This window comes from Pinus tabuliformis, chromosome Q (assembly GCF_031772625.1).
Source record: "Pinus tabuliformis cultivar Carrire ecotype Pingquan chromosome Q, CPIR1, whole genome shotgun sequence".
Classification (NCBI taxonomy): domain Eukaryota; kingdom Viridiplantae; phylum Streptophyta; class Pinopsida; order Pinales; family Pinaceae; genus Pinus; species Pinus tabuliformis.
The window spans coordinates 324,995,143-325,020,947 of NC_142296.1; positions in this window are offsets into that span (position 1 = coordinate 324,995,143).

The following is a 25,805-nucleotide window of genomic DNA, read 5'->3' on the forward strand; positions in this document are numbered from 1 at the left end:
ACTTGCTGACAATCCAAGCACCTAGCCACAAACTCTACTACGTCTCTCTTCAAATTTGGCCAATAATAGAATTTCTTCACTGCTGTCAGCGTCTTATGATAACCCATGTGATATGAATATGGTTTCACTTGAAAATCCCTCAAGATCACCTTCTTGAGCTCACTGCTATCTGGAACATATATCCTGTCCCTAAATCTAACCAATCCATATGTCGTGAGATGATAATACAAATCTCGTGTACCTGCATCTATACCCATACCTGTACCTGTACCTGTACTTTGCTGCAACCTGTGCATGATCTCCATATACTTGTCATCCTGCTGACTTGCCTGCAAGATCCTATCCTATAAATATGTCACATAGGAGCTCATAGTTTCTATGTGATTAACCTGTATTCACCTGATAAGATCATCTACCACCCTATTATATTTACCTTTGATATACCTGATCTCAAAGTTGAACTCATTGATCATGGCCAACCACCAAGCCTGCCTACCATTCAGATTCAGTTGGTCAAATAGATATTGCAAACCAATGTGATCACTCATCAATACAAACCTCCTGCTAAGAATATAACGCCTCCACATCTTCAATGCATGTATGATTGCTGCCAACTCAAGATCATGTGTTGGGTAGTTCTGCTCATGCTCATTCATTTTCTGTGACTCATAGCATACTACCTGTCCATCCTTCATAGGGACTCCATCAAGTCCTCTCTTGTAAACATATGTACACACTACAAACTCTTTGTTCGGATATGCAAGATTTAACATTGGTGCATGTGTCAACAACTTTTTGAGTTGCTCAAAACTGGCTGCACACTCCTCTGTCCATTCAAACTTCTTACCTTTCCTCTGTAATGATGTGATAGGATAAGCAATATGCGAGAAGTTCCTGATGAACCTCCTGTAATAACCTGCTAACCCCATGAAAGATCTCACCTCATCCACATTCCTGGGAACTGCCCACTCCATGATAGCTCTTACCTTTTCTGGGTCCACTACTATGCCATCCTTGGAAACCACATGTCCTAAGTAGTGCACCTCAATCTGAAATAAACTACACTTACTGAGCTTAGCATACAACTGATGCTCTCTTCAAAATCTCAACATTGCTGCTAAATGATCGACATGCTCTTCTTCATTTTTTGAATATACCAATATATCATCAATGAACATAATAACGAACTTGTCCAAATACAGACGCAACACATTATTCACCAAGCACATAAATGTAGATGGAGCATTATTTAAACCAAATAGAACTACAACAAACTCATAATGCCCATATCTGGTATGAAAAGCTGTCTTGTAGATGCCTTCTTCTTTAATGCATACCTGATGATATCCAGATCTTAGATCAATCTTCGAGAACACTACTGCTCCCTCCAACTGATCGAACAAGTCATCAATCCTCGGTAACATATACCTGTTCTTGATGGTCACTTTTTTCAACTACCTGTAATCAATGCACAACCTTAGAGTACCATACTTCCTCTTCACAAATAATACCGGTGTCAGATGATCTTATCAGGTGAATACTCATCCTGTAATGTGCCTTTGATGTCAGAGATTCCCTTGGCACCAACTTAATAGAAAAGTCTACTTCCCTGTGAGGTGGCAACTCTGAAGTTTTTGCAGGAAATACATCTCGAAACTGCTGTAGAACTGGGTACCTGCTCAAAACATCTACATCCTCAACTTCCTAACCTTTGCCACTAGAAATATGCACTACAAATAACACACACCCTTTCCTATGACTACGCTTGGTCTGCATAACTGTCACCATTCTAATTGATGTTGCTTTCTTCTTACCCCGCAAAACTCTTTGTTCCCATTATCATCCAAGAACTCAATGGATTTGTCATAACAATCCACCTTGGTTCTATGAAGGTACAACTAATCCATGCCCAACAACATAATGTATGATCCCAACGGTAATACATTCAAATGTGCTGAGGTAGGCATACCATTCAAATCAAATGCACAAGATTTTACCTAATGATGAACTCGCTTCTTTATACCTGTAGCCAACTGCACTAACCAAGACTGTGCATGCACTTCTGTATTCAAACCACACTTATCCACAAGGTCAATATTAACATAAATATAATTAGATTTGGGGTCAATCAAAATAGAAACAAATTGATCACAAAGCTTACCATCCATATCAATAATAGATGACTGGTGATATGCCTGTCCATTATCCGGCATTGTATAGATCTTAGGAATACTCTACCCAACATATCCCACTCTCTGTGCCTCCTGAGCACTGTAGATCTGTGGTCTACCACCCAGATACTGTGGAAAATCTCTCCTATGATGCTCTCCTCCACAAGTCCAACATTGTAAAGGCTTCCTACCTTCATCCTTATTCTGCTCCTCAAATCAAAGTCCCTGTCCTCTGTCAGATGCATTGAACTTCTTAGCCAGTGCTACATTCTCTTTATTACCTATATCTTGAGGTCTTGCTTGCTTCTTGTCCCATTTTCCTTTGTTCCTTGCATTACCTTTCCATTCCATCTTAGTCTTAGATATGCACTTTGATTTCTCATAGTAATTATTTAGCTTTCAGATGGCCTCCTCCAATGATCTAGGCTCATTGAACTCAATATTGTCTTTGAATGCAATCGGTAATCCACTAGTGAATCTCTAAATTTTGCTTTCTCCTCCTTGATGTAAGGCACATACCTCAATAGCTCCAAGAATCTTCTAGTGTACTCCTCATCTGTCATCGATCCCATATTTAGCTCATAGAATTCAGTTTCCCTATCAGCAAAGTATCTCTCCGATAGGTACTTCTTCTTTAATGGTCTCTCGAACTCATTCCAAGTCAAATCCTCCTCATGAATACCTCTAACATTCTTCACATCTTCCCACCAAATATTTTTTTTACCTTTGAGTTTGAATGTAGTTATTTTGGCTTTCATGTTCTCTAAGTGATCATGCAACATAAATAACTTCCTCATACCAAGAAACCATGCCTCTACATCCTCTGATTTTTTCATCTCTCCATCAAAAGTAGGCGTCTTTGCTTTCTTAAACTTATTTGGAAAATATCCCCTGTCACCCCTCTTGTAAGGGTGATAATGACGCCGATCATAATTCCTATCAAAACCAAAACTAGAATAGTACCTGTATCCATCACCTCTCTTGTCATTTCTATTCGACTTATGATCACCATGAGCCCTGTTGCCATATGCCCCATTAGTTATGTCCTCCTGCTCATGGATGATCCGAAGTTACCCCTGCCACTGCAATTCTGACAAACTCTGAAGTATCACTGCATTTACCTCCATTTGTTTCTCTTATGCCTGTATGATTTAATCATTGTTTACCTTACAACTCCTTATTTCATCCTTTAATATTTTCAGCGTGTCTGCCAAATCAGAAGAATACCCAACACAACACTGCTCATCTGATCCATAGGGAGAGTCTCAGGAACTATGGTCTACCATATTTCTAGTCATCTTTGATATTCTTCCTGCAAGGTACATCATGTCAGCTAAACCAAATCACAATAAACCAATGTACCTTAACATAATTCAGGAATGATACCTCGTCTGCAGGATCAACAAATTAACGTAATACATGTATAACATAATCATGACAACATATAGAAATATAACACATACGCGTATAACCATATAACCATCATTCTAGCTAGAGTCTAGTCATCAATGCATGGCCATATCAACTACACATACCATGATCTCATGCATGACAAAACCCACCATATCACTATACAATTGATCACATGTGAATACTAACGTGCATAAACAATGCATAATCAACCACACACTCATGACGACACAATTCACAACAACAACATCCACTTTCCATGGTGACCTCACCACAACCATAATCCACACCATACACATGCAATAAGAACACGGTCTTACAACATAAGAAACACATATGCAACCTACATGAATGCATGACCAACACACAACCCATCCAATCCGAGTGGCGAACCATGCTCTGATACCACTCTGTAACACCATCCTCCCACATCTACCCAAGTAATCGACCAACCAGGGTAAGCATGTGATGAAAAGTTACTATGATATGATTCGATTCCCTATGTGTTAGTTAAGGAAGTGGAATTGACGGAAACACACCATACAAACCTTCCACATCAGAAACATAACTCCAAGGAGCCATCCTTACCACTTAGGTAACCAACCCCTGAAACCAATTGAAGTTTTAGACCATTAAACCCCCAGATGCTCCCTTGATATGGACAAGCATGCATCCAGGAGGCTCTAGACACTCCCATATAATGGGTATGCATGTGTCTAGAGAATTTTTTGCCCAGTGCTGTGCCCGCGTCTCCAAGATTTGAGCCACTTTTTCAGGCCCAGAGCCCAGGTCACTGCGCAAAACTAAATGACACTTTCAGAACTGAAAGATAACAACAAAACAATGATACAAATGCAATTACTTGAACAAGGACTTGACTGGACCCCTACTAGCCATGACAAACATTTAGTCCAACATGTCATGATTATGTAATCTATAGGTTTAAACAACAAATATGAGCATATGGGTCTCATACTCATCTGAGAGTCACTAAGAAGCATTCATGCCTCAACACATTAGCTGTAGTTTAATCCATTAGGCCATATATACATTTTTCATTCATTTACAAGTAGAAACATGATGAGAGCCATACATAGTCACTGTCATAATACATGTTCATAACAAACATAATAACAACATAAATACCAATGAAACAACATCAATATAATCCACATATAAACCAATACAATACTAATGAAATAACAAGGATAAATAACCTCATATTAATGATGCAAAGGCCATCAGGTTCGAGGCCAAATATTTCTTCATCTAGTCACCCCCATGCCATATTCCAAGCATGAATGTGGGATCTCATAAAACAGATCAATCAAAACCATCCATGGCTTCTAGAGGCAAAACCACCTCAACCCATCAAAACATGATTCCACTTCACGGTTGGACATCACAACCATCACCAGATTGGTCTCTACCCAAGCCTTCCAGGGCTCTAGATAATTTCTTCCAACCAAGGCTCCAGGACTAGTAAATAAACCCACAACTGATACATGGCTCCAGATCATTTTTCCAACCAAGGCTTTGAGACTAGTAGCTCAACCCACCAAGGGCTCCAGAGTGTTTGTCCAACCAAGGCTCTAGGACTAGTAACTCAACCCAAGTTGTTACAGGGCTCCAGAGCAATTTCCTAGGCAAGGTTCCAGGAACTAGTAACTCAACCCAAGCGAAAGGAAACATGAGAACCAACCAAAAAAACAAAGAAATGAACCCACAACACCATGACTATCCAGGAAATGGCAAGTCTAGGCAAATCCACTGTCAATCCAGGCAATCCTCCATGCCAATGACAAATCAGGACCAATAAACCACATGCATATGCCATGCATGCCAAAACTAGTGAGGAAAACATACATGTAACTCGGTACCTGTAAGCAAAACCCGTTGTAGCTGCTGATCTTGATGTCCTATGGCACTTTCCTGATCTTCCTTTTCCTTCTTGCTCCAAAACTCCAAATATGCCACACTCTCCAAGAGTGCTCCAAGAAAATTCTAAGTGTCCAAGAGTATGAGAGAGAGAGCTCCAAAATTGAACTAGCAAAAGTCTCTGAACTAATCCTCATAAGCCTTTTTATTAATGACGCCTCTGTTTTCTTCATTTTCCATTATTTTCTTTCATTTTCCTCCTCATGTGCAACTTGTGACCTTTCACCTCCCTTTTCTCCTAATTTCCATTATTTTCATAAATGAATGTGCCAAAATGCCATTTTGCTTTTCCAAAGCCTTTGCTATTTACTTTTCGAGTTTCCTTAGCCATTATTCAATCACCAGTGATCCCCATCACTATGAGTTTGCCCAACATTCAGCTTCGAATAAGTTTCCCATCAATTGTGGTTATTTTTTCCCTTTATTAACTTTTATTACATGGAATTTTCATCAGGGTTGTTACAACATCTAAGCATTTAAGATGTATAAGTTGAATTTTTTTTTGAGTTGAAAAATTTTCAGCGAAATTTTTATCATATTATATTGAATTCAAATCTAAATTGAAATTCGAATTTGGTAATGATGGTCTAGAGGATGGTTGAGTAAAAAAGCTAGGTACTTTCGAATAAATTTCATTTAGGGATCATAAAGCATACATAAAGCTCCAAACCACCACACAGACCTATAGAGGGATTCTTTAGTTTAGAAATGAATTATGAGCATAATTTTATGGTTTGTTTCACGAATAATGGGTTTCAAGCCTTAGTAATGTTATGATGTAAAAAACTTAGGATTTTAGCCTTATAGTTGCTTCTAGATCTCATGGGCTATGCACAAGTCCTCAAATCATAATGTAGGCTATCTAGAGGGAATATTTAGCATATGAATCATATACTTGAACCATTTCAGTAGTTAATGGACCATCTATATGCATATAATGTCCTAGTTCATGGCGTAAGGTAAAATATCATGGACTTGGGTCTTGCATGAGTGTGTTATCACTCAGGCTGTCCCTTGGATCCTTAAGGGATACGGCCGAGGTAACCACAAACCAATCTTTGGACTGCAGGTCCTAGCCTACCTGCAATCAGAGAGGGCTCTCTCTTTCTGATTTAACTTTGTTTTTCGGTTGATTTTAGGCTAGTTATTGAGTTTAAGGGGTTTTGTTTAAGTTTTGGTGGGATGATTGATGTTTTCAAGTAGGGAGGCATGCATAGTGTGAGAGGTCCAAAACATTGGGCATGGAGTCATGGAAATGGGTTGCTGGTGCATTTTCTTGGTCACAAGAGGAATATAGAGCAAGATAGCTACACATGAAACAATCTTTTAAGTTAAAGGATGAAATGAAGGCCAAGGAATGAAAGGCAACTAAGAATCTCTCATTCAGCTTAACAGAGGGGAGGCGAATGAACTATATCTAGGAGCAGTCAAGAATTCCTAAATAACAGTCACACATGAATGAGACAGGGCAAATAAGAGCCGTGAGGAATTCATATTTATGCCTGAATCAGAAGAAAACATACAGAAGTCACAGAAATTGAGCATAGAGTGCAGCCACGCAAGTTCTAAAATAATCTTTCTTTCTGTAACTTAGATGGTGATATATGTATGATATATATACGAATCGAAAACAAAGGTAAGAATCACTTATTGGGCCATGTAGTAGCGCAAGAATTCTATATTTCACTCTTCAGTCATCAATAACACAACAGACAGTCCATTCTCCAAGCTTTTCAGCAGTCTTTGATTACAGAAATTTTCAAAACATACTGTGTGAGTCCCGCATGAGGATTATCAACCAACCAACCCTTTAAACAATGAATTAGGGTGGTTTATATAGGGAAAATATCTAAAAATATCCATTACAGAAGATCTTAAACAGATCTGAGGGAAGTGATTTCTTTAATCTAATCTTGTCGTGGAATTAATGCGAAAATATATCTAAGTGTTGCGCTGGGGCAGCCGCCTCAAAAAATGAGTCGAAATCTGTCCTTATGGCTCTGTGCTGTTCATTTAGCCATAACTGTGCTTTGGGCTTTGATCCCCTGCTCTTGAGTGGTTTTGATGTGCATTAACTGTGATCTGAGAGCCTTTAAATGGCTTCACCACTTTCTTTGACTTTGCTTGGGGGCCTTTAATGTTCACCTGCTTCGATCTGATACTCTTCAATGTAATCGAGGCTTCTTCTTTCCTCTGATACTCTTTAACACTTAAATTGGGCTACTTTCTCTTGATCTGATATGCTTGAAACTGTCAAATCGCCCCTTTTCTGCCCTTTCAAGGCAAGAATGGCTGCTGCAAATGATTTCCGTGGCATCTGGAATGCTACTGGCGCTGGCTGATTTGAATAGGAATCATAAATGAGGAGTTTCTGTCAAACTACGAGTTTTCGGGCCTGCTGGTAGCTGAGCGATATGAAGCTTTCCATTTTGGTCATTTTTTCTTAGCGATGCGTGCATCGAAAATTGCCTCAGTTTTTCATTTCGGGCTCTCTTTGCTGTGATTTGCGCCCATCGCGCCTTCCTTTAGTGATGACGTCAGTAGTGGGTCCTAGTACGGCAATGACGTGGCAGGGTGATGTGGCAGGATGATGTGGGAGTACGGCGGGGATTAAATCAGAGATCGGCAATCGGCGGGGACAGGGGGCAATGACTTTTATATAGGTGATTGGATGGGAGTGATCACCGATTTCGGAAAGGTGATAAGGCATGCGGCTGTGCGAAAATGGGAAATGTTGCGGAAATGAATGGATCGTGATGCGATATGCTTTCGGGTGCGATAACAATATTGCGTCGGTGGATGAGAGGGGGAATATATATACAGGTACAGAACCTTGCGACTGCCGATCGCGAAATCACATCGGTGAAGTGATATCGGGGAGATATAAAAGTGGGCGGGCCGATGAATGAATGCTGCGACCTCCGACAGCGATATCGCGTTGGAGGAGAGGAAAACTCATCGGAGGAGGGTTAATGCGATCAGAAAAAGGCTTTTTAAAGCTTTGGAAGGGTTCTTGATGCATCGGAAGGAGTCCGATAGTATTTGAAGGGGGTTTTTGTGTTTTGGAAGGAGTCCAAACACCTTAGGAAGATGGTTTTTTTGAGCGAAATGAGGGTTCTTACTAAGTTTCAAGTAAACTTAGTAATTCCCAAGCATACTTATGGTTATATTTCAACCAGAGGAGGGGATATGTAAATAATGGCGATCTTTACCATATATTTTTAGTATGGCAAGGGGAAAAGTAAGGAGGGATTTACGTAATAGAGTTAGGAGTTAATATGAATTTTGTGAAGAAAGCGCTAAGTATGTAAATATTAGGCTATTTAAGGGGGAAAATGACTCATAGAGGAAGTATGAACACTCCTTGAGTATTTTTACCAAGGCAAATGGTATGAAAAATGATGAAACTAAGAGGTATCAAGCAGATCTTGCCCTCTTTGGGGAGGTTAGTGAATGATTTGGGGAACAAGAAGAAGGGGGTGTTAGTCATGCCTCGCTTGAAGTCCTTCAAATGAAAAACTGCCTCAAACTCGTGATATGAATAGATGTGACACTTGAAAAGATGAAATGGGTCACAAGCCATGATTCTGCGACCGCAAAACTACCTACCCGGCCTACTCACCTAGCATTTTTTCTTCTTTTGGTTTGGGTGCACTTGAACTAGCATACCCAGCTTTTCATTCTTTTCTTCTTGCTGTCCTCCTATCTACATCTACACTTATTTCTTTCAGGGGCTCAGATTACGCTGTTGAGCACCCTTGTTTCTCTACCTATCTACAAATCTGCCAAGATTAAGCTGTTTGGACAGATAATTATTCTCTATATTCTACAACAGGAAATTGAAACCTAGGGAGACCAAGATTAAGCTGTTTGGCCTTCCCTTAACTGAAAGCTCATCAAAAAATGGATCATAGCAGTGGAACTTAGACTAGCACACTCTCATGGACACTTCTTTGGCCTCTGTAGCAAATATGGAACATTGCAGCATGCAAAGTATGACATATTTGGCATGTAAAAATGTCGATCATGAAAGATGAATACCTGCCGCAGCAGGAGGCTAACAATGGCTCCACTTGGGGATGGCTTTTCCTTGCGAAAAGCCAAGAACAGCAGGTCAGACTGCCTTGATCTTCTATTGTTGCTGTGGAACTGAAAACAATTCTTTGTGCTGACTGTTAAAAAACTGGGATCTTGAGATCTGAACAGCACTCTCCTTAACTGAATTACTGTGAACTATATAGCGTCGCCTGCTTTCTTCTGCGTGCTTGATATTACATACATTTTTGCTTGAGATCTGCCTTCTAAAATAAACACAAAAAGGGGACAAATTGGAGCAACTCCTCTCAATTTTGTCTTTGAACAGGCTGTAGGTGTAACACAAAAACCGCTCCTCTGTTTTGATACTATTGAATGAAGTGGGAAGCTTGATTGTAGCACTTCTAACTGGATTTGATTTGATATAACAGCGCTGCTTGGTTCCAAGCAATCGGATTGCTTATACAAACATAAAAAGGAAAGCACTGACATATATACAAACACTAATATACAAATATATACATAGGGGCATTGTATCCCTTAAAAGGGATCTCGATAATGTTTCAACATTCGGCCATTCACAGGGCCTTCTTCAATTTCACTGCCATCTTCAGGTTTGAGAAAATAAGTGTTATTGCCTTGCACAACACTGATAACAAATGGGCCTTTCCATAAAAAATCAAATTTTGCATGCTTGCCCTTGTCTTCTCTTCGTGAGTCCCACCTTAGAACTTTGTTGCCAACACAAAAATCCTTAGCCTTGGTCCTTTTGTCAAATGCTTTCTTCAACCTCTCTTGCACAATTTGAGCTCTGTCATACACTTGCTCTCTGGTTTGCTGAAGATGAATGGTCTGATTGATTCTTCGTTGAACATTATTCGGTTCAGCTTGGATCTCTTGTAACATCTTCATAATGGAAATGCCCAAAGAGGATGGAAACCTGGCCTCCATGCCATACACCAGCTCATAAGGGCTCATCCCAATGGATCTCTTTGTTGAAAGTCTGTCTGCCCAAAGGGAATTTGTGAGCTTTTTATGCCAGTTCTTCTTGTTTTCTTCTAAGATCTTCTTGATAATATTAATCAGGCTCTTGTTGGATGATTCGGCTAAGCCATTACCTTGAGGGTAATAGGCTGTGGAGTGACCCAAGGTAATATGGAATTTATGGCAAAAACTGATCATTTTCTTGGATTTGAAGGCAACACCGTTGTCTGTAATGATCTTCTCAGGACAGCCAAATCTAGAAAGGATGTTGCATTCGAGGAATTGGATAATGGTGGAGTCATTGGCTTGCCTACATGGGATGGCCTCAATCCACTTGGTGAAATAGTCTATGGCGGTTAGAATCCATTTGTGCTGGCCTGAGGAAGAGGGATGGATTTCTCCAATGAAGTCAAGACCCCATTGTTGAAAAGGCTTTTCGGTTGATATGGGCTTAAGGGGCAAGGGCAACAGCTTTCTTTTGCCCTCAAAGATTTGGCATTTGTGGCATGAGGTAGCAAACTTCTTTACATCTGTAAACAAAGAGGGCCAATAGAAACCAACCCTTAAAATTTTATCAGCAGTGGACTTCCAATATAGATGTCCTCCACAGTCCCCCGCATGGAATTCTTTCATGACATTGTTAGTTTCATTCATGGTTAAACAATTAAGCAGTATGCCTTCATGATTTTTCCAAAATAAAGCACCATCTATGACACAAAACTTTGAAGCTTTCATCTTTAAAAATCTTTTCTTGGTTCTGGACAATCCTGGGGGAGCAAACAGGTTTAACAATACAAAGCATATATCAGCATACCATGGGGATTGCAAAAAGGTTTCACTGATCTGTGGAGTCGCCAGCTCCTGTTCATTGTCCAGTTGGTTAATGTCTAGGGCTTGAAAATTAGTTTCGGACATCAGTTTGGCTAAACCTTGTCCCTTTATGAGCTTGGTTGGTTTTATTTCTATGTCATACTCAAGGATGTTAGCAATCCACTTGCCTCTTTTGCCTTCTAATCCCTCTTGGGTTAATATGTCTTTTACAACAGCATTTGGGACATAAGCAATCACATGTGAATATAAAATGTAAACTCGGAAATCTTTGATTGCTTTAACAAGGGCATAGGCCTGCTTCTCCATGATTTGGTACTTCAAAGGGGCATCCCTAAGGGCTCGGCTGAAAAAAGCAATTGGCTTTTCATTTCCTTGATCATCCTTTTGTAGAAGGACAACAGCTATGGTATGATCAGATGCAAAGGAAAAGATGATAAAATCCTTGTCGAATTGAGGACTGGTGAGAACAGGGGCTTGGGTTAAGGCAATTTTGATACTCTCAAAGGCTTGCTTGGTTTCAAGAGACCATTTTACCTTGGCATCCTTTTTTAACATGTTGCTTAACAGTCTTATCAGCTCAGCTAGATTTGGGATAAATCTCCTAAGAAAATTGATCTTTCCAAGGAATGCTTGCAACTCTTTTATGCTTCTTGGATATGGGATTTGAAGGATGACTTGAATTCTTTCAGGATCAATTCTAATCCCATATTTTGAGATGATATGGCCTAGTAATTTACCTTCTTCAAGGCCGAAGAGAGACTTCTTGGGGTTTAGGGAAATGCCATATTTCCTACATGTCATGAATATTTGCCTTAAGTGTTTGAGGTGCTCTTGATCAGATTTGGAGAAAGGGGTAAGGTCATCAAGATAGACAACCAAGAAATCATGGATTTCCTTGGCAAATGCAATGTCCATTGCCCTTTGAAAAGTTGCACCAACGTTCTTTAGTCCAAAAGGCATTTTAACATACTTAAATGTTCCCCACGGTGTGGTAAAGGCTGTCTTGTCTTGGTCATCCGGGTGAACAAGTATTTGGTTGAAACCTGAAAAGCCATCAAGCAGTGAAATCCTTGATGACCCCACTACTCTTTGTAGAATGTGATCCATTTTTGGCAATGGGTAGTGGTCTTTTAGGGAGACTTGGTTTAAGTTTCTTAGGTCCACACATAGCCTAATCTCACCTGTCTTTTTTCTTGTGGGAACAAGATTCGACACCCATTCAGAAAATCTAATGGGTGCTATGATACCTGCTTCAAACATCCTCTTGACTTCCTTCTCAACCAAGGGGAGGAGCATGGGATTGATTCTCCTTAGTTTCTGTTTGAAGGGCTTTTGGTTTGGTTTTAAGGGAATGGTGTGTTGGATCACTGAGGTGTCATAGGACTTCAAGTCCTCATAACTCCAAGCAAATACATCTTGAAACTCTTTGAACAAATCAACATATTTTGGTTTTTGATCAGGTGGCAGATTTTGAGATAGTTTGATCATTTTGGGCTTCTCTGCTGTCCCAATGTTGTGTTCTTCTATAGCGGCGTTTAAGGGCTGCATTTTTGGCTTTTTGGGAACATCATTTGCATCAAACATATCTTCTAATGGAGTAAGGCCAACAGGGAGAAAGTTATCCTTTAGATCAATGATCTCGACCTCTGTTTTGGCTATTTCCTTCAAATGCATTTGTTTAAGCTCTTCTATGTTTGTATTGTCAAAAACAGTTGGGTTTAGGATTTGTTTGGCTGTTACAGCCTGTTGATTTTCATTTGTTTGCTGTTGGGAGTCGTTCGTGGTATCCATGTAAATGTTTATATTTGAAAACTCATGCTCAAGAGTGAGGAAATTGTTAATTTGTTCATCGCTTTCAAACAATGGCCAATCTTTAACGTTATTTGGGATAGCAGGCCTATGTTTTATTTCAGCAGTGAAATGGTGATTTGGCTCAAAGGGAAGCTTTCATGTGCTGGCAAAAGTGGCTAGGCTGTGACCATGAATGTTATGATTTCTTGAAATCTTGGCCAGCTTGGATTCAGAGAATGCATTGAGTATATTAGTGGCAGCTGTCCTATAGGCCCTCATTCTATTGTCATTAGTAACAAAGTTACCTTTCATTTGTTGGATTACTAGGTCGGAGTCACCTAGAATAGACACTTTGGCAGCTCCTAAAGCTCTGAGCAGCTTAAGGCCTAGGAGGAGTGCCTCATACTCGGCCATGTTGTTGGTGCATTTGAAATTCAGTCTATATGCATGACCTTGTGCATAATTGTTATGTGTGTTGTGGATCCATACACCTGCCCCTGCTCCTAACTTATTAACTGAACCATCAAACTCTAAATACCATGTGATTTCTTGCTTGTGGTTAGTATTAAGAGTTTCAGTCATTTTAGGATTGGGCGGACCTGAGTCTCGTGTTTCGGGAGGTTCTTCTTGTGTGCTGGTTGCATTGGTTATTGTGACAGTCTCATGGGTATGTGCAACCGATTCTTCATTGATGTGTGCTTGTTGTTCTAGAGCCAAAGGCTTGACATCAGTTAAAGGGCAGCTATCATCATTAAACAAAATAAATGAATCCATATCAGTGTGGATTGAGTAGATGGGGAAGTTTTGTGGCTTATCCTCGCTACTCACCATATATCTCATGAGTGTTTCTCTATATAGTCTTTTTGGTTGCCCAAAGACTGATATAGTGGCATAAGAGAGGTCTAATTGGAGGGATCCTTGGAGTTTTGCCCCCCAAGATCTTGATAGGAGCATGCCATACTTAGGTGGAATGTCAGCAACCACCACATCCATGAGGATTGTCTTTTTAGGATATTGGACTAAGGAGACACACAAGTCTTTGATTAGGCCTAAACACTTGACTTGACTTGAGTCAAAGGAGAATAAATCTTTGTATGGCCTGGTTATGTCAAGGTTTAGTCTTTCCATTACCGCTTTGGGCATAAGATTGAGTGATGCACCTGAGTCAAACATTGCATTATGTAAAATTTTATCATGGATATGCAAAATAATATAAAATGGCAAAACTGCTCCATTGACTGTTTTTCCATTGACTTCTGGGCCAAAGAGCAGCTTTGGGGTATCATCTAAAATATTTACATCATCCTTAACCTGTGGCATTTGTAGTGATCTTTGTATTTGCTGCCTATAAACATCATGCTTGGCAAGTTCTGAGAGGGGGATGGATATCTTAAGTTTTCCAATCTCTGCCTCTAAATTAAATGGCTTTTCCAGTGGAGTCCTGGTGTTGATGATGGAAGATTTTTCTTTTTCATTTGAATTATCAGCGATTTGCTCTCGTTCGCCGGCGTTATGGAGAGTGATCACTTGCGTTTTTTCAGTTATGGGCAGGCTTTTTGGAATGCTGTGCACATTTTCCTTTGAGGAAAAAGGCACGACAGGCTGCTTTTTAGAAGGCTGTTCGATAGTTATATCATCTATGGTTACGTACTGTGGGTTTGGGACAGATTGTTCAACGTGTTCTGTTATAACAGCCTTGCCTTTGATTTTATCGGGATGTTGTTTTTCCTTTGGTTTGATGGGATGGGGCACATCAATTGTTTTGGTTCTTAGCTTATATTGCTTATTTAACTCATAAACGGCTGGGTCATAGGCTTGTTCAAAGTCGAAAGACTCTTGGGTTTGGAATTGATGCATATTATCGTTATTTTGGTCTTCTTTAGTTAAGAAGACATGTTGCTCGTTCTTCAAACCCATTAGGTTTATGTGAGTGTCTTCTATAGGCTCATTAGCTGTTGATGTCTCAGCGTAATTTTCTTGGAAAGGAGGCCTTATTTCACGGTCTGGGCTCACTCTTCCAGCGTTTGGGTTTTGATTCCTTCTGAAGTTCGGGTTCCTAACAGCGTTGGTTTGCTGCCCGTCCCATGATGATTTTTTCTCAACGTTGTCCACTCTATCTACCAGCCTATGCATGCCACTGATAAGAGCATCCAACTTTTGGTCTATGGCTGAGGGTTCTTCCTTAAAGGTCGTTCTCCTCTCTGTTCTGGCTCTGTTTCTTTTGGCGATTAAATTTGCCTCCACAGTGACAGCCACATTTTGCATTTCGGCAAGGCTGTTAGGGGCTCTTTCTTTTAACTGGTAGGCCATATCTGGGTTGAAACCATCAGGGAATTTATACAAGGCAAGGTCAGGTGGAGGCCTTAAGTTCTGTGGTATTGCATTATAGACATTATTGAATCTTGCACAATAGTCCAAAACAGACTCTTGAGGGCCTCTTTTAATTGTATCGTATTCGGCTAGTATGTGCAAGGGGTCTTTCTTTTTCTCCCATCTGTTGATAAATGACTGGTATAAGGCTTCTGGGTCTGCTATGGAATTAGCTGGGAGTGCTCTAAACCAAGTCCTGACATCGCCTGTCAAACTTTGGACAAAAATCTTCATTCTCACCCCATCATCGTCAATCTCATAGCTTTCAAAGTAATCCTGCATTTTCTTTGTATGCTGAAGGGCTGTGCAGGCACTTGTGCCATCAAAATAAGTTATTTTAGTCTGGTAATCCTGAGGCATAGCCCCGAGGTTAGCAGGTAGCTGTAAGGGTGCATATCTATTAGCCATATTAACAGGTATAGGTGGAGCAACAGGGATAAACGGAACAGCTGGAACAACTGGGATAATAGGAGTAGCAGTGGTAGTATGCGCAGTGAACGAAGGTGTGGAAAAGGTGCTTGGAGAGGTGGATGAAGAACAAGGGGAACTAGGGGTTGAACGAAATAAAACTTTGACAGGGGTGGGAACACAGCTTGGCTGAACTATCTCAGGACTAGAATCAACAAAATCCTCTTTTCGCTCTAATTTCCTGAGGTTTCTTGGGATTAAATTCGGATTTTCAAAAACAGCTGGTGGATTTGGGTCTGGGTTTGACCTGGTATTATGTGTTTTCTTCTTAGGAGCCAGCTTCTAACTTGTTTTTTGGAATTTTCTGAATAAGTTCCCCAGCGGAGTCGCCAATGATGTTATCACTCAGGTTGTCCCTTGGCTCCTTAAGGGATACGGCCGAGGTAACCACAAACCAATCTTTGGACTGCAGGTCCTAGCCTACCTGCAATCAGAGAGGGCTCTCTCTTTCTGATTTAACTTTGTTTTTGGGTTGATTTTAGGCTAGTTATTGAGTTTAAGGGGTTTTGTTTAAGTTTTGGTGGGATGATTGATGTTTTCAAGTAGGGAGGCATGCATAGTGTGAGAGGTTCAAACCATTGGGCATGGAGTCATGGAAATGGGCTGCTGGTGCGTTTTCTTGGTCACAAGAGGAATATAGAGAAAGATAGCTACACATGAAACAATCTTTTAAGTTAAAGGATGAAATGAAGGCCAAGGAATGAAAGGCAACTAAGAATCTCTCATTCAGCTTAACAGAGGGGAGGCGAATGAACTATATCTAGGAGCAGTCAAGAATTCCTAAATAACAGTCACACATGAATGAAACAAAGCAAATAAGAGCCGTGAGGAATTCATATTTATGCCTGAATCAGAAGAAAACATATAGAAGTCACAGAAATTGAGCATAGAGTGCAGCCACGCAAGTTCTAAACTAATCTTTCTTTCTGTAACTTAGACGGTGATATATGTATGATATATATACGAATCGAAAACAGAGGTAAGAATCAGTTATTGGGCCATGTAGCAGCGCAAGAATTCTATATTTCACTCTTCAGCCATCAATAACACAACAGACAGTCCATCCTCCAAGCTTTTCAGTAGTCTTTGATTACAGAAATTCTCAAAACATACTGTGTGAGTCCCGCATGAGGATTATCAACCAACCAGCCCTTTAAATAATGAATTAGGGTGGTTTATATAGGGAAAATATCTAAAAATATCCATTACAGAAGATCTTAAACAGATTTGAGGGAAGTGATTTCTTTAATCTAATCTTGTCGTGGATTAATGAGAAAAGATATCTAAGTGCTGCGCTGGGGCAGCCGCCTCAAAAAATGAGCCGAAATCTGTCCTTATGGCTCTGTGTTGTTCATTTAGCCATAACTGTGCTTTGGGCTTTGATCCCCTGCTCTTGAGTGGTTTTGATGTGCATTAACTGTGATCTGAGAGCCTTTAAATGGCTTCATCGCTTTCTTTGACTTTGCTTGGGGGCCTTTAATGTTCACCTACTTCGATCTGATACTCTTCAATGTAATCGAGGCTTCTTCTTTCCTCTGATACTCTTTAACACTTAAATTGGGCTACTTTCTCTTGATCTGATATGCTTGAAACTGTCAAATCGCCCCTTTTCTGCTCTTTCAAGGCAAGAATGGCTGCTGCAAATGATTTCCGTGGCATCTGGAATGCTACCGGCGCTGGCTGATTTGAATAGGAATCATAAATGAGGAGTTTCTGTCAAATTGCGAGTTTTCGGGCCTGCTGGTAGCCGAGCGATATGAAGCTTTCCATTTTGGTCATTTTTTCTTAGCGAAGTGCTAATCGCGCATCGAAAACTGCCTCAGTTTTTCATTCCGGGCTCTCTTTGCTGCGATTTGCGCCCATCGCGCCTTCCTTTAGTGATGACGTTAGCAGTGGGTCCCAGTACGGCAGTGACGTGGCAGGGTGATGTGGCAGGATGACGTGGGAGTACGGCAGGGATTAAATCAGAGATCGGCAATCCGCGGGGACAGGGGGAAATGGCTTTTATATAGGTGATGCGATGGGAGAGATCACCGATTTCAGAAAGGCGATAAGGCATGCGGCTGTGCGAAAATGGGAAATGTTGCGGAAATGAATGGATCGCGATGCGATATGCTTTCGGGTGCGATAGCAATATCGCGTCGGTGGATGAGAGGGGGAATATATATACAGGTACAGAACCTTGCGACTGTCGATCGCGAAATCGCATCGGCGAAGTGATATCGGGGAGATATAAAAGGGGGCGGGCCGATGAATGAATGCTGCGACCTCCGACAGCGATATCGCGTCGGAGGAGAGGAAAACTCATCGGAGGAGGGTTAATGCGATCGGAAAAAGGCTTTTTAAAGCTTTGGAAGGGTTCTTGATGCATCGGAAGGAGTCCGATAGCATTTGAAGGGGGTTTTTGTGTTTTGGAAGGAGTCCAAACACCTTAGGAAGATGGTTTTTTGAGCGAAATGAGGGTTCTTACTAAGTTTCAAGTAAACTTAGTAATTCCCAAGCATACTTATGGTTATATTTCAACCAGAGGAGGGGATATGTAAATAATGGGGATCTTTACCATATATTTTTAGTATGGGAAGGGGAAAAGTAAGGAGGGATTTACATAATAGAGTTAGGAGTTAATATGAATTTTGTGAAGAAAGCGCTAAGTATGTAAATCTTAGGCTATTTAAGGGGGAAAATGACTCATAGAGGAAGTATGAACACTCCTTGAGTAAAGTAGATTTTTACCAAGGCAAATGGTATGAAAAATGATGAAACTAAGAGGTATCAAGCAGATCTTGCCCTCTTTGGGGAGGTTAGTGAATGATTTGGGGAACAAGAAGAAGGGGGAGTTAGTCATGCCTCGCTTGAAGTCCTTCAAATGAAAAACTGCCTCAAACTCGTGATATGAATAGATGTGACACTTGAAAAGATGAAATGGGTCACAAGCCATGATTCTGCAACCGCAAAACTACCTACCCAGCCTACTCACCTAGCATTTTTTCTTCTTTTGGTTTGGGTGCACTTGAACTAGCATACCCAGCTTTTCATTCTTTTCTTCTTGCTGTCCTCCTATCTACATCTACACTTATTTCTTTCAGGGGCTCAGATTAAGCTGTTGAGCACCCTTGTTTCTCTACCTATCTACAAATCTGCCAAGATTAAGCTGTTTGGACAGATAATTATTCTCTATATTCTACGACAGGAAACTGAAACCTAGGGAGACCAAGATTAAGCTGTTTGGCCTTCCCTTAACTGAAAGATCATCAAAAAATGGATCATAGCAGTGGCACTTAGACTAGCACACTCTCATGGACACTTCTTTGGCCTCTGTAGCAAATATGGAACATTGCAGCATGCAAAGTATGACATATTTGGCATATAAAAATGTCGGTCATGAAAGATGAATACCTGCCGCAGCAGGAGGCTAACAGAGTGTACAAGGTCTCCACTCATTCAACTTGTGTCATAGTGCTTATGTTCATGGGATACAAAGAATACCTCTAATATCCCTAGACATTGAAAAAACCTCCAAAATCCTTTTGTTGGACCCTACTAATAGATCTCTTTAATAAAAATAATCTCTATTTTTAATTTATATCCACTATTTTTACTAAATACCTTTTTTATTACCCCCAAATACTAAATCTCCCACCCCACCCCATATAAATTTAAATATTTCATATATATTTAAAATTATTTATTAAAGAATAAGTGTCGATAAAATATGTGAAGTGATGTAAATTATATGGCTTTATATTTTTTTAAAGAACCAGTGATAATAAGTCGTTCGAAAAATGCATTAAAGAATAAGAGATACTAAGTCGTACACTGGATGCTTCTAGGTGCCTATCGTTATCATTTAATTTTTTTTATTAATATTAATATATTTAAAATTATTTATTATTATTTGAAAATAAATTAATTTAATTCCATAGGGTGTAGAATAAATGTTGGTAGGGTGTTTTATTAAGGCACTTCATGGTGAAAAGGTCACTCGTTCGAAACTCTATGGCAAAAATCCAACCATGCTAAGGGTTGGTGTGGCCGAGGCCAATTACGATCCCTAGCTGATTTTGATGGCTTAGATGACCCTAGACTACGGGTACTCAAGCCACAAGTTAGGTGTGCTAGTCATCTCATGACTCAAATTACCTAACACAAAAAAGGAAGAAGATTATATTTATTTTATAATAAACATAAATAATAATTATTAATATATTTAATGATTAGTTATTAAAATAAAGTTGAAAATGAATGATTTTAAATATTTTATTGAGTAGATTAATTTCCATGAAATATTTGTACCAGACAAATCCACCAAAAGGGATCACTTCCTACCAGCTCAACCACAAACACTGACCCTGAGTGTTGAGAGAATTGAATTTGTGACCTCTCAATAGCAAAGGTGCTTTAACGACGGGGCTCCACCAATTGAGGTAACCCTTAGGGCTTATTGAGTAGATTGATACTAAGGTAATATATTATTATTTACTTTTTGGAGTTTTTGGCATGAATCTTGTGAAATTATTTTTGGTCAAATATTCATTTTTGTTGTTTAAATTGGGTTTTTGACTGCATATATGGGTTCATCACCCTAAAAAATCCCTTGGGAACTAGGATTGTGGAGAGTTCACAACTCAAACTTGTGATTCCAACAAGTCCCTCGCAGATTTTGGGCAGATTAATTTGGAAAATGTCATAAAACCATCCAAAACATATAACAAATATACTGACCTACTCAATTCGAACCTTTAATGATATTAAGTCGTTCACAAAGTTCTTTTAGTGGTACATTGTTATCAATTTATTTTTGAAAATATGATTATATATTTTGAAAATATCTATTATTATTCTAAAATAAATTAATTTAAACTATATTAATTTTATAATAAATAATTATTAATATATTTAGTGACTAGTTATTAATATGAAGTTGAAAATGAATGATTTTAAATATTTTAAAATTTCAATAATTTTATTGAGTAGATTGATATATATTTTAGTTAGTTTGATTGATTGGATTTGAACCTTGAATTTCATAGTTTACATAATACTTCATGACATAATGATGCCCAAATGAATTTTACAAAATGTTCTTTCCTTACATTTTTGACACTATTAACTATTTAAATATTCATCATTATATTTTATTTCACTAGAATAAATGGTCTTTCATAGGCGAGGAAATATCTTGCAATGTGGGAACATGGTCGACATTATCATGTAGAAAGTGTAGATGTAAATATATGATCCTTTGATTGTGGCATCATGGTTGTTTTCAAGCAATCCAATCGATCAAGCTCAAAAGATAAGAATACTATTGAAGGGGATCTAAAATATGTTGGGAAAATCCAAGAAAATATTGAGTTGGATTACCAATCTTTTAAGTGCTGTATTTTTAACTATAGATGGTCTGAAGCATTTGTGAGAACACAGAGACATGATACCCATAATGGATTGCTTTTTATAGATTCCTCAAGGTTCCTACCAGAGGATAATGAGCCTTATGTTCTACCAATTCATTGTGAGTAGGTATTTCTTTAACTCAAACAAGAAGCAATAGTGATCATTAATCTATTAATTCATAGTTTATTGCAAATATATATATATATATATATATATATGTGTGTGTGTGTGTGTGTGTGTGTGTTTATTAAATAATAATTTTTTTATAACATAGGTCTAATATATGCATGTCTTTCATGTGTAGGTATTTTTCTATGAAGATATTTTGGATCTGAAATGGATATTTTTCATACATTATGATCCAAGATTAAGGCATGTATTTGGTGATGCATTAGTGGATACTAAGCAGAACAATGATGGCCAACAAAATGAGAGAGAGGAATTAGAGAACATCGAAGAAATTGACATCCATGATGATGTTGAAGATGGTTATGTTTAGGCACAAGAAGACAACAATCCAAAGTTAGATGATGCTATAGAAGGCACCAATATGAATGGTATATAAAATTATTATCCAAATACATTTGGCAAAAATATAGATGGTCTAGAGTCAAATTTCAATGATGATTACGATGATGCAGGTCAAGATGAGGATGATCATAATATTAAATACTTGAAAGAACATATGAACATTGACAATGATACATTGCATGAAATTGTTGCATAGAATAATGTTAATGAACAAGAATTCTAAATTTTCATAATTATTTGTAATCCATGTTTAAAAAATGATGATTTTTATGGCCCAAACTTTGAAATGCTGCAGTACTATTTATGTTTTTTTTTAACAAGGTCGTTTACTGATATATTATAAAACTTCAAGGAGCGAGTCCTGTTACATAAGATGAGAAGAACAATGAGGGGAGGATCCAAAATGGGTACGCAGACCCTTGATCCCTGTCAGAGGACTTGTAGATTGAGATTTGGAAAAGATAACGGCTATATTGCCGTACAAACAGGCCTACTAGAAAGCAAAATTTACAAGACATAGAACGAGTTACAGTTGCTGGTTTACTGAATCATCGGGCTGAGGCTCCTTTTTCTCACTGATCTTTGTCGAGGCCTCTGCGTGCATGCTTTGAGTCATTGCTTTTATGTGAGTAATTGCTTCTTCCAGGTGGTTGCATTTTTCTTTAAGACCTTCAATCTCAGCTCTCTGTTTCTCCAGCTTTTTCCTTTTTGATTTACTATCAGCTTGAAATTCTTCCTTGAGGTCGTTAAAGTGTTTTACAAAACGGGCGATCATGAAATAATGGGCTTTGCACAGTGTGCAACTGCTGTTGGTGATTACTCGCTCCAAAGGGTTCTCTGCCATTTCACGCTCCGCTGGATTCTCTGCCATTATGATACCGCTTTTGGAGAAAGCTTGAAGAACTTGGGGCAGAGGAATATACTGGGGGAAGTAGAAGGGAGTGGAGTAATGAAGGAGGGAAGAAGGAGTGAACTGGCAGATAGCGCGGGCCTGAAAAAGAAACGCTGAGGGGGGACCGCCTTTGACAGAGAGAAAAATGATATGGAAGGGGTAGAACAAGGGGGAGGAAGAGACCCAGGAGGAAGAGAGCGTAGAGGAAGGAGGGAGCTGTTTCAGACAACCAAAGAGACTGTTAGCGAGAAAGCAAAAGGAAACACAAAAGACACAACGATTACCACTGAGGTCGGAGGGAGACAACTTTCTTCCGATGCTGGTCGCAGAGCCCAATCGAGAACTGAAGAACACCTGAGGCTTTCTGAAGAGAATCAAGCCTTTACTCTTTTGATCTTGAAGAACTGAAGCTCTGAACTGAAGGGAGAGTGAGGTTCCCTGATGAATATAAAGAAGGTCGAGAGTCTGGGCATCCAAATCTGAGGCGTGCGACGCAGGGATTTTGCTGATCATGTGATCATGTCTTAGATTACTTATGCAGTCAATATAGATTTTGATGAGACTGGTGCCTAACCTCTGCTTGGAATTGTCACGAGAACTCTGACTGAGCATGATCCCGTACCTGTTTGTTTTGTCAGTGTAGATTTCCTTTGCAGCGTTCATGATGAGGAGGATGCCAATGTCAGAAAGGGTGGAGTCTGCGGACTGCTTATCGATTTTGGGAGGAAGGGCAGACGGGATTATGAGATGACTGAAATGACCGAAGTTCAGAGAAGTTGCTGAAGGATGGGTCGAGTTAAGGGATTGGCTTGTCATAAATATGATCATTCTCTCGGACCTGTCCAGTGATTCTATTGACTGCCCTGTTGGCAAGTGAGTCCGCTTCTGTGTTATTATTCCTCAGTACATGTTTGAAGCTGGTATCTCCCAGATGACTTATATTATTCATGATCCTTAGTTTGATGTTGCTGAGAGCCTTTTTTTTGAATTCTCCCCCTGTAGCCAATGCAACGATCACAATTGCCGAGTCACCCAAAATGATTGGGTTCTGAACTTGCATCTGCTTCATAATGCTTGTGCCTAAAAGAAGGCTGTAAGCCTCTGCCATATTATTCGACATTTGACCCAGGCCCCATTCATAGGTTATGAGTATTTTTCCATACTGATCTTTTATAATTCCCCCTGCCCCTGCTTTCCCCAGGTTGTTTTTTGAAGCTCCATCAAACTGGAGAGTGGTTCTCTTTTGCTCATGTATCCATTGGTTTATGTCTTCCTTAGTGCCCCTAAGTTTCCAGTTGTTCCCCCTCTTGCCAGCTGTGGAAGGAGGTTGCTTATTTTTGTCATAACTTAGGCAGAATTTATTGAACCAGTCTTCCTCATCTTTCTGCCAGCTGGATCGATCCGGTTGAGAGACAGAGTTGGCGCTTATTATCTCGGAGACAAGGCCCATAGTTTTTGCCAAGGTGCGAGCTGGGTTTGGCTTCTGGTTGTTGAAGATGCAGTTATTCCTGGTGAGCCAAATTTTCCAGCTGAGCGTTGAGGGTATACATTTCCACAAGCGGGTGATGATGGCCTTGCTTTTCCTAGAATGAGGGTAACATTTCTCCCAGTTTTTATGTAGGGTAGAAAGCTGGTCGAAGGTCTCTCTTATTCTCAATGGACTGATAATTTGATTCCAACAGCTTTGGGCATAAGGACAATCTAAAAAGAGGTGTTGGCTACTTTCCTCCTCAGCACGGCAGAGACAGCAGATTGAGGGACCATGTATACCTCTTTTTTTGAGATTCTCGGCCGTAAGGATCTTACCTTTGAGAAGAGTCCAGTTGAAGAATTTGAACTTTGGAAGGCATTCTGTTTTCCACACCGCTGCACAAAGATTCCAGTTACCTAGAGGAGAGCTTGCCTGAAGGAGTTTGTACCCGTCTTTTACAGTGAAGTTTCCTCCACTAGGATCCCATATGAACCTGTCGCGAGCCTCTTTGTTTATGGGAGCTGATCCCGAAAGGGAGATCTTGAGGTCTGCCCATTGATCCCTGAGGTTATTTGGGAGAGGTAGATCCTTCCATGCAAGCCAACTATTTTGATCCCATAGGGAGATGTCATACAGAGAGTTCAAGTTTTTTGCTTCCATCCAAGTTTTCAAGGTGCTGAACTGCTGAAGAAGATTTCTTGGCTTCACTCCCATAATTCTGTCCGTCCATATATTTATTTCTTTTCCATTTCCTGGCGATTTTGAGATGTGATTTTTGAATTGGGGGAGGACTTTTTTGATGAGTTTCTAGACTGGAGTGCAAGGTCTTTCTACGATTACTTCAGAGAGGACATTAGAGTTCAGCTCATTGAGGTATTTCATTTTCATAGCCTCCACCCACCAGGAGCCTTTTCCTATGAGCATTCTCCAGATCAGTTTAAATCCCATTGCTTTGTTGGAGAGACTTGGAATTTTGATGGCTAAGCCCCCTTTTTCGAAGGGGAGGGTAACTTGGTCCCATCTGACTAGGCTAAATTTTTTCGAGTCTTGCTTCCCTCCCTGCCAGAGGAAACTTCTCATAATTAACTCCATGTGCTTGTGGGCGCTAGCAGGGGCCAAAGTTACTGCATATTGATATATGGGAAGAGCGGAGAGGAGTGCCTTAATGAGAGTTGTTCTACCTGCCAAATTTAGCCAGGACAGCCCCCAGCTTTGGAGTAGTCCTCTCATTTTTTCTATATGCTTAACCCAAATTTCAGACTTAACTATTTCTTTTGCTAAGGGCAGACCCAAATAAGAGAAGTAACTCCAATTTCTTTGAACTGGGATGTCCATGATTAAGGAGATTCTTTGCATGATTTGAAGAGGGACATTCCAAGTGTATATTTTACACTTTTTGTTGTTTAGCATTCCCCCTGATGCTACCAAGAAGGAGTCCAGAGTTTTCTTGAATCTTTTTGCCATTAAGCTTGAGGCTCCCCCTATTAAAAGGGTGTCATCCGCAAAGAGCGAATGATTA